At 39.8% G+C, this 12109-nt stretch overlaps 1 pseudogene across 1 annotated transcript; it reads right to left on the bottom strand.

Moving 5' to 3' along the window:
* Positions 1 to 10545: 10545 nt before the first annotated feature.
* On the bottom strand, positions 10546 to 11909 carry LOC307059730 (small ribosomal subunit protein uS2B-like; annotated as a pseudogene). Its single transcript has 2 exons — positions 11782 to 11909; positions 10546 to 11273 (listed from the first exon to the last, which is right to left on the bottom strand). The product of its transcript is annotated as a small ribosomal subunit protein uS2B-like (transcript).
* Positions 11910 to 12109: the final 200 nt, after the last annotated feature.

Raw genomic sequence — 12109 nt, 5'->3', positions numbered from 1 at the left:
GAGACCTCTGGGACAACATTAAATGCAACAACATTCGCATTATAGGGGTCCCAGAAGGAGAAAAGAGAGAGAAAGGACCACAGAAAATATTTGAAGAGATTATAGTCGAAAACTTCCCTAACATGGGAAAGGAAATCGCCACCCAAGTCCAGGAAGAACAGCGAGTCCCATACAGGATAAACCCAAGGAGAAACAATGCCAAGACACATAGTAACCAAATTGGCAAAAATTAAAGACAAAGAAAAATTATTGAAAGCATCAAGGGAAGAACGACAAATACCATACAAGGGAACTCGCATAAGGTTAACAGCTGATTTCTCAGCAGAAACTCTACAAGCCAGAAGGGAGTGGCATGATATACTTAAAGTGATGAAAGGGAAGAACCTACAACCAAGATTACTCTACCCGGAAAGGATCTCATTCAGATTCAATGGAGAAATCAAAAGCTTTACAGACAAGCAAAAGCTAGGAGAATTCAGCACCACCAAACCAGCTCTACAAAAAATGCTAAAGGAACTTCTCTAAGTGGGAAACACAAGAGAAGAAAAGGACCTACAAAAACAAATCCAAAACAGTTAAGAAAATGGTCATAGGAACATACATATCGATAGTTACCTTAAACGTGAATGGATTAAATGCTCCAACCAAAAGACACAGGGTTGCTGAATGGATACAAAAACAAGACTAATATATATGCTGTCTACAAGAGACCCACTTCAGACCTAGGGACACATACAGACTGAAAGTGAGGGGATGGAAAAATATTCCAAGCAAATAGAAATCAAAAGAAAGCTGGAGTAGCAATACTCATATCAGATAAAATAGACATTAAAATAAAGAATGTTAGAAGAGACAAAGAAGGACACTACATAATGATCAAAGGATCAATCCAAGAAGAAGATGTGACAATTATAAATATATATGCACCCAACCTAGGAGCACCTCAATACATAAGGCGACTGCTAACAGCTATAAAAGAGGAAATCAACAGTAACACAATAATAGTGGGGGACTTTAACACCTCACTTACACCAATGGAGAGATCATCCAAAATGAAAATAAATAAGGAAACAGAAGCTTTAAATGACACAATAGACCAGATAGATTTAATTGATGTTTATAGGACATTTCATCCAGAAACAGCAGATTACACTGTCTTCTCAAGAACATTCTCCAGGAGAGATCACATCTAGGGTCACAAATCAAGCCTCAGTAAATTTAAGAAAATTGACATCATATCAAGCATCTTTTCTGACCACAACACTATGAGATTAGAAATGAATTACAGGGAAAAAAACATAAAAAATACAAACACATGGAGGCTAAACAATACGTTATGAAATAACCAAGAGATCACTGAAGAAATCAAAGAGGAAATCAAAAAATACCTAGAGATAAATGACAATGAAAACACGACGATCCAAAACCTATGGGATGCAACAAAAGCAGTTCTAAGAGGGAAGTTTATAGCTATACAAGCCTACCTCAAGAAACAAGAAAAATCTCAAACAACCTAACCTTACACCTAAAGGAGCTAAGAAGAACAAAACCCAAAGTTAGCAGAAGGAAAGAAATCATCAAGATCAGAGCAGAAATAAATGAAATAGAAATGAAGACAACAATAGCAAGGATCAATAAAACTAAAAGCTGGTTCTTTGAGAAGATAAACAAAATTGGTAAACCATTAGCCAGACTCATCAAGAAAAAGGGGGAGAGGACTCAAATCAATAAAATTAGAAATGAAAAAGGAGAATTTACAACAGACACTGCAGAAATACAAAGCATCCTAAGAGACTACTACAAGCAACTCTATGCCAATAAAATGGACAACCTGGAAGAAATGGACAAATTCTTAGAAAGGTATAACCTTCCAAGACTGAACCAGGAAGAAATAGAAAATATGAACAGACCAATCACAAGTAATGAAATTGAAACTGTGATTAAAAATCTTCCAACAGACAAAAGTCCAGGACCAGATGGCTTCACCAAACATTTAGAGAAGAGCTAACACCCATCCTTCTCAAACTCTTCCAAAAAATTGCAGAGGCAGAAACACTCCCAAACTCATTCTATGAGGCCACCATCACCCTGATACCAAAACCAGACAAAGATACTACAAAAAAAGAAAATTACACACCAATATCACTGATGAATATAGATGCAAAAATCCTCAACAAAATACTAGCAAACAGAATCCAACAACACATTAAAAGGATCATACACCATGATCAAGTGGGATTTATCCCAGGGATGCAAGGATTCTTCAATATACACAAATCAATCAATGTGATACACCATATTAACAAATTGAAGAATAAAAACATATGATCATCTCACTAGATGCAGAAAAAGCTTTTGACAAAATTCAACACCCATTTATGATAAAAACTCTCCAGAAAGTGGGCATAGAGGGAACCTACCTCAACATAATAAAGGCCATATACGACAAACCCACAGCAAACATCATTCTCAATGGTGAAAAACTGAAAGCATTTCGTCTAAGATCAGGAACAACACAGGGATGTCCACTTTCACCACTATTATTCAACATAGTTTTGGAAGTCCTAGCCACAGCAATCAGAGAAGAAAAAGAAATCAAAGGAATACAAATTGGAAAAGAAGAAGTAAAACTGTCACTGTTTGCAGATGACAAGATACTATACATAGAGAATCCTAAAAATGCCACCAGAAAACTACTAGAGCTAATCAATGAATTTGGTAAAGTAGCAGGATACAAAATTAATGCACGGAAATCTCTTGCCTTCCTATAAACTAATGATGAAAAATCTGAAAGAGAAATTAAGGAAACACTCCCATGTACCACTGCAACAAAAAGAATAGAATACCTAGGGAGACAAAAGACCTGTATGCAGAAAAGTATAAGACACTGATGGAAGAAATTAAAGATGATACCAACAGATGGAGAGCTATTCCATGTTCTTGGATTGGAAGAATCAATATTGTGAAAATGACTATACTACCCAAAGCAATCTACAGATTCAATGCAATCCCTATCAAATTACCAATGGCAGTTTTTATGGAACTAGAACAAAAATCTTAAAATTTGTATGGAGACACAAAAGACCCCGAATAGCCAAAGCAGTCTTGAGGGAAAAAAAACGGAGCTGGAGGAATCCGGCTCCCTGACTTCAGACTATACTACAAAGCTACAGTAATCAAGACAATATGGTACTGGCACAAAAACAGAAACATAGATCAATGGAACAAGATAGAAAGCCCAGAGATAAACCCACACACCTATGGTCAACTAATCTATGATAGAGGAGTCAAGGATATACAATGGAGAAAAGACAGTCTCTTCAATAAGTGGTGCTGGGAAAACTGGACAGCTACATGTAAAAGAATGAAATTAGAACACTCCCTAACACCATACACAAAAATAAACTCAAAATGGATTAGAGACCTAAATGTAAGACCAGACACTATAAAACTCTTAGAGGAAAACATAGGAAGAACACTCTGACATAAATCACAGGAAGATCTTTTTTGATCCACCTCCTAGAGTAATGGAAATAAAAACAAAAATAAACAAATGGGACCTGATAAAACTTAAAAGCTTTTGCACAGCAAAGGAAACCATAAACAAGACGAAAAGACAACCCTCAGAATGGGAGAAAATATTTGCTAATGAAGCAACTGACAAAGGATTAATCTCCAAAATATATAAACAGCTCATGCAGCTCAATATTAAAGAAACAAACAACCCAATCCAAAAATGGGTAGAAGACCTAAATAGACATTTCTCCAAAGAAGACATATAGATGGCCAAGAAGCAAATGAAAAGCTGCTCAACATCACTAATTATTAGAGAAATGCAAATCAAAACTACAATGAGGTATCACCTCACACCGGTTAGAATGGGCATCATCAGAAAATCTACAAACAACAAATGCTGGAGAGGGTGTGGAGAAAAGGGAACCCTCTTGTACTGTTGGTGGGAATGTAAATTGATACAGCCACTATGGAGAACAGTATGGAGGTTCCTTAAAAAACTAAAAATAGAATTACCATATGATCCAGCAATCCCACTACTGGGCATATACCCAGAGAAAACCATAATTCAAAAAAACACATGTACCCCAATGTTCATTGCAGCACTATTTACAATAGCCAGGTCATGGAAGCAACCTAAATGCCCATAGACAGATGAATGGATAAAGAAGTTGTGGTACATATATACAATGGAATATTACTCAGCCATAAAAAGGAATGAAATTGGGTCATTTGTTGAGATGTGGATGGATCTAGAGACTGTCATACAGAGTGAAGTAAGTCAGAAAGAGAAAAACAAATATCGTATATTAACACATTTATATGGAACCCAGAAAAATGGTACAGATGAACCGGTTTGCAGGGCAGAAGTTGAGACACAGATGTAGAGAATAAACGTGTGGACACCAAGGGGGGAAAGCCGTGGGGGGGTGGGGATGGTGGTGTGATGAATTGGGCGATTGGGATTGACTTGTATACACTGATGTGTATAAAATTGATGACTAATAAGAAGCTACTGTATAAAAAAGTAAATAAAATTCAAAAATTAAAAAAAGGATAATAAGGGAATATTATGAAAAGTAAAGCATTAGGCTAATAAATTAAACAACTTAGAAAAAAAATTGACAAATTCCTTGAAAAACACAACTTACCAAAACTAATAAAATGAATTAGAAAACTTGAATATCTACTAAAGATATTAATTCATTATCAAAAACCTTCCCCAAAGACCGCTCCAAGCCCGGATCATTTTGCTGATGAATTCTATCAAATACTCTGCAAAATTCTATCAGACACAATATCAAAGAAGATAAAGGAATAGCTAACAAGCCCACAAAAATATGTGTGATATAATTAGTCTTCAGGGAAATGCAGATCAAAATCCCATGAAGTGATATTACTTCATACACATTGGAATGGTTAAATGTAAAAAGACATTGTGACATCAAATGCTGGCAAGTATCTGGAGCCACCAGAACTTTCATACATTGCTTGTGCACTACTACCCCTTTGGAAAATTTTCTGGCACTTTCTTACAAAGTTAAAAATAAACCTGTTCTATGACCCATAAATTCCACTTCTGGATATTTGCCCAAGATAAATGAAAACATATGATCATGAAAATACTTGCACAAGAATGTCTACAGGAGCTTTTTTTGTTTGTTTGTTTTTTGCGGTAGGCGGGCCTCTTACTCTTGTGGCCTCTCCCGTTGCGGAGCACAGGCTCCGGATGCGCAGGCTCAGCAGCCATGGCTCACGGGCCCAGCCACTCCGCGGCATGTGGGATCTTCCTGGACCGGGGCACAAACCCGTGTCCCCTGCATCGGCAGGTGGACTCTCAACCACTGCACCACCAGGGAAGCCCTACAGGAGCTTTTTAAAAATTGGGTACAAACTTTCAGTTATAAGATAAATACATTCTGAGGATCTAATGTACAGCATGGTAACTATAGTTAATAATGTGGAATTGTGCACTTGAAATTTGCTGAGAGTAGACTGTACGTGTACTCAGCACACACATGAAAAAGAGTTAACTATGTGAGCTGATGGCTGTTAATTGACTTGAATTTGGTAATCATTTCATAATGCATATGTACATCAAATCATCAAGTTATACACTTTAAGTATAAAAATTTTATTTGTCAATTACTCCTCCATAAAGGTGAAAAAAATAAATAAAAATTAATAGTTCCAAATTGGAAACAAATGAATGTCCTTCAACAAGAAATTAGAAAAAATACAGTTTATTTGTACATTGGAATGGTGCTTAGCAACAGAAAGGGAACAAATTACTAATAAATCACAACACTGATGAATCTCACAGACATCATGTTGATGGAAGAAAACAAGACACAAGATGTAATTCCATTTGCGTGAAGTTCAAGAACAAGCAAAAGTAAACCTATGTTGACTTGCCTCTCTGGGCGTGGAGGATTGACTGAGAAGGGGCACGAGCAGCAGTTTGCTGGAAAACTGGCTCTCGGGGGCAGGGGGACGGGGGAATCTCTGGTTTGTAGTATTTGCTGATTTCCCATCATGGCCCTCTTTAACATAACAGCAGGATATGGGGATGAGATGTCTGGAATTGCCTGTGTGGGAGCTATCTCCTGCACACCACTGGACCCAGGAGACTATTCTGGGTTGACATGCTTTGTACTTTGACTGGGGTGGTAATTACTTTGGTGTACACAGTTGCCCAAACTCACTGCACTGTATAATAAAGACCTGCATATTTCACTGTAAAAAAAAAGTCTTCAGGGCTTCCCTGGTGGCGCAGTGGTTGAGAGTCCGCCTGCCGATGCAGGGGACATGGGTTTGTGCCCCGGTCTGGGAAGATCCCACATGCCGCGGAGCGGCTGGGCCCGTGAGCCATGGCCGCTGAGCCTGCGCGTCCGGAGCCTGTGCTCCGCAACGGGAGAGACCACAACAGTGAGAGGCCCGCGTACCGCAAAAAAAAAAAAAAAAAAAAAAAAGTCTTCAACAGCTTCTGTTGTCTACAGGATAAAGTCCAAACTCCCTCCTAAGGAATAAAAGCCCTTCATAATCCAGCCCATACCTACTTTTCCAGATTTACCTTTACTCCAGACCATAGTATCAGCTTAGCTCTCTGCACGATTTTAGTCTTGTTCCTCCCTCTCCCTGGAGTAACCGTCCCTACAATGTCCTTATAATAAATAACTTTATGACCTCAACTCAGCTCAAAATCACCTCCTATATAAAGCCCTCTGGATCCACACTTCTTGCAGGTAGAACAGACAGTTGTGCAAGACTAGAGTTCTAGAGATTTGCTGTACAACATCGGGCTTATAGTTAACAATATTGTATCGTAAACTTACGATGTTCAGAGGGTAGATCTCACGTTAAATGTTCTTCACACACACACACACACACATGCACACACACAAGCTGTCACTACACAACCAAACACTAGCTGTTCTCCTCTCCCTCTGCTCCCAAACCTCAGATGTCAGAGTAAGAAGGGTTAGGTAAAGATATAAAGCCTATTTTCTGTGATCTTGTTACATATTAACTAAAAATATCAAATGTGTTTAAAGTAGAATTTTCTAGTTTGGATCTGAAATTCAAAATATTTAATAACAATTACAGAAGAAGAAATAAAATGGCCGCCTTGATACTTTATGTGTATAACTCTGTGCTGCCTTCTATTGCAGTTATATTGTTGAGGTTTCCACATGCATGATCTATACGGAGACCTGGTCACCTTGGATGGGGATTCATCTTTTCCAGCATTGATCACCTCGGGAAGAGGATTTCCTGGACTCCGGTAAGGTATCAAAGACTCTGTCTTTCTCTTGACTGATTATCTGGATTTAGAGGCAGATACAACATTGCCTATAACTGTGTAGGAAATGAATTGGAGCAGGTCAAGACTAGAGAACCCTGGAGGCCGGGAGGCCATTGTAGGCAGTGTTGTAGCGTCTACACTAAAATTGATGATGGGAATTCCCTGGCGGTCCAGTGGTTAGGACTCGGTGCTTTCACTGCCTGGGCCAGGTTCAATCCCTGGTGGGGGGACTAAGACCCCACCACACTCTATGAGGCTCGGCCAAAAAAATAAAATTGATGATAACCTGCTTTAGAGTAATACAGAGATGAATTCATTGGAGAATTTCAAAATAAATGTTTTTTGATTAAGTGATAAAATCCCACAGTTCAAGCACCCTCTCACCCTTTTCCTTATAACCTAGTTTCCATCCCCCTTAGTAGATAACCATATTATTTCCTATTTGTCCTTCCAGAGGTTTTGTCAACATACATAAAGTCATTGCAATATATATATATATATATATATATATATATATATATATAATTTTGTTCCTTTCTTATTTTACACAAATGACAGCACACCACACATGCTATTTTGCACCTTGTTTTTGCAACTTAATCTGGAGATATGGGTATAATTTATCTGGGGGACATCAGTGCATGAAGAGTTTCCTCATTTTTATTATAGCTACATAGCATTGTATAGAATAGCTGCATCACTGTAGATTTTACCAGTCCCCATTGATGGACAGTTAGTTTCCAATCAATAATGCTATAACCTTGTATATGTCATTTTGTCTGCATGCAAATAACTGTAGGGTACATTGCTATAAGTGAAAATCCTGAGTTAGAGGGTATATGCATCTCTAATTATGACCAATATTGTTAAATTGTCCTATATCGAGATTTTACCAATTCACACCACCAACAAACTTTAGCGTGCAACTGGAGGTCTTATTAAAACACAGCTTGGTGGGGCCCGGGCCCAGAGTCTCTGATTCAGAAGGTCTGATGTGGGACCCAAGAGTTTGCATTTCTAACAAGTTCCCAGGTGGTGTTGCTATTGTTTGCTGGTCCAGGAACCAGACTTTGAAAACCACTGTAACAAAATGACTGGGCTGCCACTGCACCATGGAACTATCCTCTCAAAGTCAGCAATGTCCTCGACAATGTCGTGGTCTTTTCTCCATCTTCCTTTTCCTCGACTTTTCTGCTATATTTTAAACGTTTTCCTTTTTTTGAATCTTCTCTTCCTATTTGACTCTGTTAATGTTCTTTCCCGCTGTTGTTGTCTTGTTCTTTCAGCGACTTCCCTGCCACTTAACTGGTCCAGGCTCCATTTATTGACCCACAACTTTTCACCCCTAGAAAGCTCACTCCTTCTCAAGACTAGGAACACAGAGAGAAAGTAAAGGCTGAAGCAATCTTTTGATCCTAACAGGAATGCTTGTGTTGCTGAGAGAATCCAGATCCTGATGACATTACTTGAATCCTCTCTATTTAGCCATACCTGAAGCCAGCCCCTCCCTTCCCTTTTTTCTTTCTTTGCCATCAGAGTAATAGATATACATAGTTTAAAAAAATCAAACTGTAGAAGAAAACTGGAAATACTCTGACCCACCTTTCCCCACTGCAGACCCCATTCTGCTCCCTGGAAGCAGGCTTGTTGCTGTGGAGGGAGTGCACTGCGTAACCCTTGCAGGTGTATTTACAGCACAGACATTATCTTCTTGCAAATGGCAATGATTTTTTGTCTGTCTGTTTGGTTTTTTTTTTGTTTTTCCTTTTTGGCCGCATTGCGTGGCATGCAGAACTTCCCCAACCAGGGATCGAACCCCCAGCCCCCGTGGAGTCTTAACCACTGGACCACAAGGGAAGTCCGATAGTGTTTTTGGTTTTGCTTTTACAAAATCAAGATATTAAAATAACGTTCTTACAGGTTTATGTGTCTTGGAGAAGGGGAGCCTTCATTTAGTTCCCACAAAGGTGACCCTATGTACCTTCCATTCTTTTAGCTATTTCATCGGATGTTTGCTTCTGTATTTATGTTTTTGAAAATTTTTTATTGCAGTATAGTTGATTTACAGTGTTGTGTTAATCACTACTGTACAGAAAAGTGATTCAGTTATACATACATATACATTCCTTTTTTATATTCTTTTCCATTATGGTTTATTGTAGGATATTGAATATAGTTCTCTGTGCTATACAGTTAGACCTTGTCATTTATCCATTCTACATATAAAAGCTTACATCTGCTCACCCCAACCTCCCACTCCATCCCTCCTCCAATCCCCTCCCTCTTGGCAACCACCAGTCTGTTCTCTATGTCCATGATTCTGCTTCTGTTTTGTAGACAGGTTCATTTGTGGCATATTTTAGATTCCACTTATAAGTGATAACATATGGTATTTGTCCTCTTTCTAACTTCCTTCATTTAGTACCATAATCTCTAGGTCCAACCATGTTGCTGCAAATGGCATTATTTTGTTCTTTTTTATGGCTGAGTAATATTCCATTGTATATATATATCACATCTTCTTTATCCATTCATCTGTTGATGGACATTTAGGTTGTTTCCATTGTCTTAGCTATTGTGAGTAGTGCTGCCATGAACCTAAGGATGCATGTATCTTTTCGAATTATAGTTTTGTCTGGGTATATGCCCAGGAGTGGGATTGCTGGATCATATGGTAATTCTATTTTTAGTTTTCTGAGGAACATCCATACTGTTTTCCATAGTGGCTGCACCAACTTACATTCCCATCAACAATGTAGGAGGGTCCCCTTTTCTACACCCTGTACAGCATTTGTTATTTATAGATTTTTTTTAATGATGGCCATTCTGATTGGTGTGATGTGGTACCTCATTGCTTCCGTATTTCTAAAGAATATGTTTACTTTGATTTTTTTATATATCAGTTTTAGATGTCAACTATTGACTTCTATTAATAAGGAGATCAGCATTTAGCCGACTTATCTCTTCCCCCACTTCCTCTATTCTCTCTCTTCCTCTGTTCTCTCATAGTAAATCCATCACAAATTTTGGTTAAAATAATAGTATTGATATTATTATGACTCTGTAAATATTATTCAATGATAAGCCAAGTAGTAATTATGATGAATGTTTCCTTTCCTGGGCCTTTTTTTTTTTTTTGCTTTTCTGTTATTTAACTGTTTATTTTCCCTCACCCTTATTTCCCTTTCCTATTTAAGAAATAGTCTTAAGCTGGCCTGTAGAACAGCTTAAGACCCCTCAGTGGTTGCTCCTTCCCATTCAGTGGTCTGAGTGGTGGGAGCTGCAGACCAGTCTTTGGTGGCCAGCTGAGCGCTCCAGTCACGGGGGCACCTGTGCTCCTTCAGGCCAGTCTGTGACCTCAGGTTGAGTAGCAGTGAACTCAGGATCTGGAGGGGTCCATTCCCCCTGAAATTCCCCCTGGGCCCCAGCCTTTTCAGCAGCAGCCTGGTCTTCCTTTTCACTCTCCTTGGGATCTCTGTAGAAGTAGTGATCAGGCCTGACCTCCCAGGGGTGGTCACAGGACATGGTGCCGTACATGTGCAGAACTTCCTGAAGCAGCATCCACTACATCAGACCAGCTGAGTGGCTTCTCCTGCTGGTGCGTGGTGCGGCCGTGTCCACACAGCACAGAGGAGTGTCTGTTATACAGAGCAGTGGTAGGCAGGTTAGCATAAGACGCCTCTGTGAGAGGCTGGGGGTCAACCCTGGGATCAGAAACCACCAGAAGTCAGAAAGCCACTCACATCTGGCCAGTGAAGGTCCCAGGAGTGAAGCAGCCAGGAAGAGGAGTGGCTCCAGTGGCAGCAGCAAACTTCAGCACAGCTCACTGGCCGGTATTCCTGGAGTATTTCACGTGACACTGACACCAGCCAGGTTTTCAATGGCAACAACAGCAAAAGCTGCCAGGAGAAGCTTCTCCCAGGTTCTCTTCAGGTTTATGATGTAGGTGCCATCACTTTTTGCAGATAGGAAACCATAGGTAATGTATTTAATGAGTTAAATACATTTTATCTGCCTTCACTATTTTAATTGCATGTCCTCCAAGCGGCAGGTAGCCTAACTTGGAGTCAGCTGTGTCTGGTTCCATCTGAGCTGATTAAAACTGGTTAGGACCACCCACCCTCCAACAGGGCGTGCACGAGTGCCCACTCGGTGACCTTTGACATCAGAGGGCTGAAGACTCCACCCTCAGATTGCGCTGAGTGCCTCCTCATTGGATCGTGGGGAGGCCTGCAGCTTATTACGCCTGCGCAGAACGACGATTACCGCACCTTTTTCCAATCACCTTTCCCCACTCTCCCCACACCTCAGACCGCCCTGCTTCCCCTTCAGGGAGGTGGATTTGAGATTTGTCCTCCCGTATCCTCGTATCCTCACTTGGTTGCCCTGTGAATAACCCCTCTCTTGGCTGCAAACTGCAGTGTCTCAGCGTTTCGGCTTGCTGCACATCCCGCAAAAGGAACCCGATTCGATAACAGATGCTGTATTCCATTTGGAAGTCAAGGTTGATGCCACCAAGGTAGGTTCCCGCTGCAAGGAATTTGAGGACACCCTCCTCCTTCATTTTCAGGCTATCAGGGGCTCTGGACATTGTGATAGTTTCCTTTTGAGTTAAGATGGGAACTCAGAACAATGCCATATGGACCCCTTTTTGGGTAACAGAAAGGCTTGCTTTTCCCGATATTAATGATTGCCTTTCTTCTAAAAATTTGTTTGGTTTTCTGTATACCTATCCAACTATTTTTTTAATTGTCAAATACTCATCAATATTATTCTCCGCAATTCGTATTT

This window comes from Hyperoodon ampullatus (assembly GCF_949752795.1).
Source record: "Hyperoodon ampullatus genome assembly, chromosome: 10".
Lineage (NCBI taxonomy): Eukaryota > Metazoa > Chordata > Mammalia > Artiodactyla > Ziphiidae > Hyperoodon > Hyperoodon ampullatus.
The sequence above is the reverse complement of the archived record's forward strand: the minus strand, read 5'-3'. Positions and strand labels throughout refer to the sequence as shown.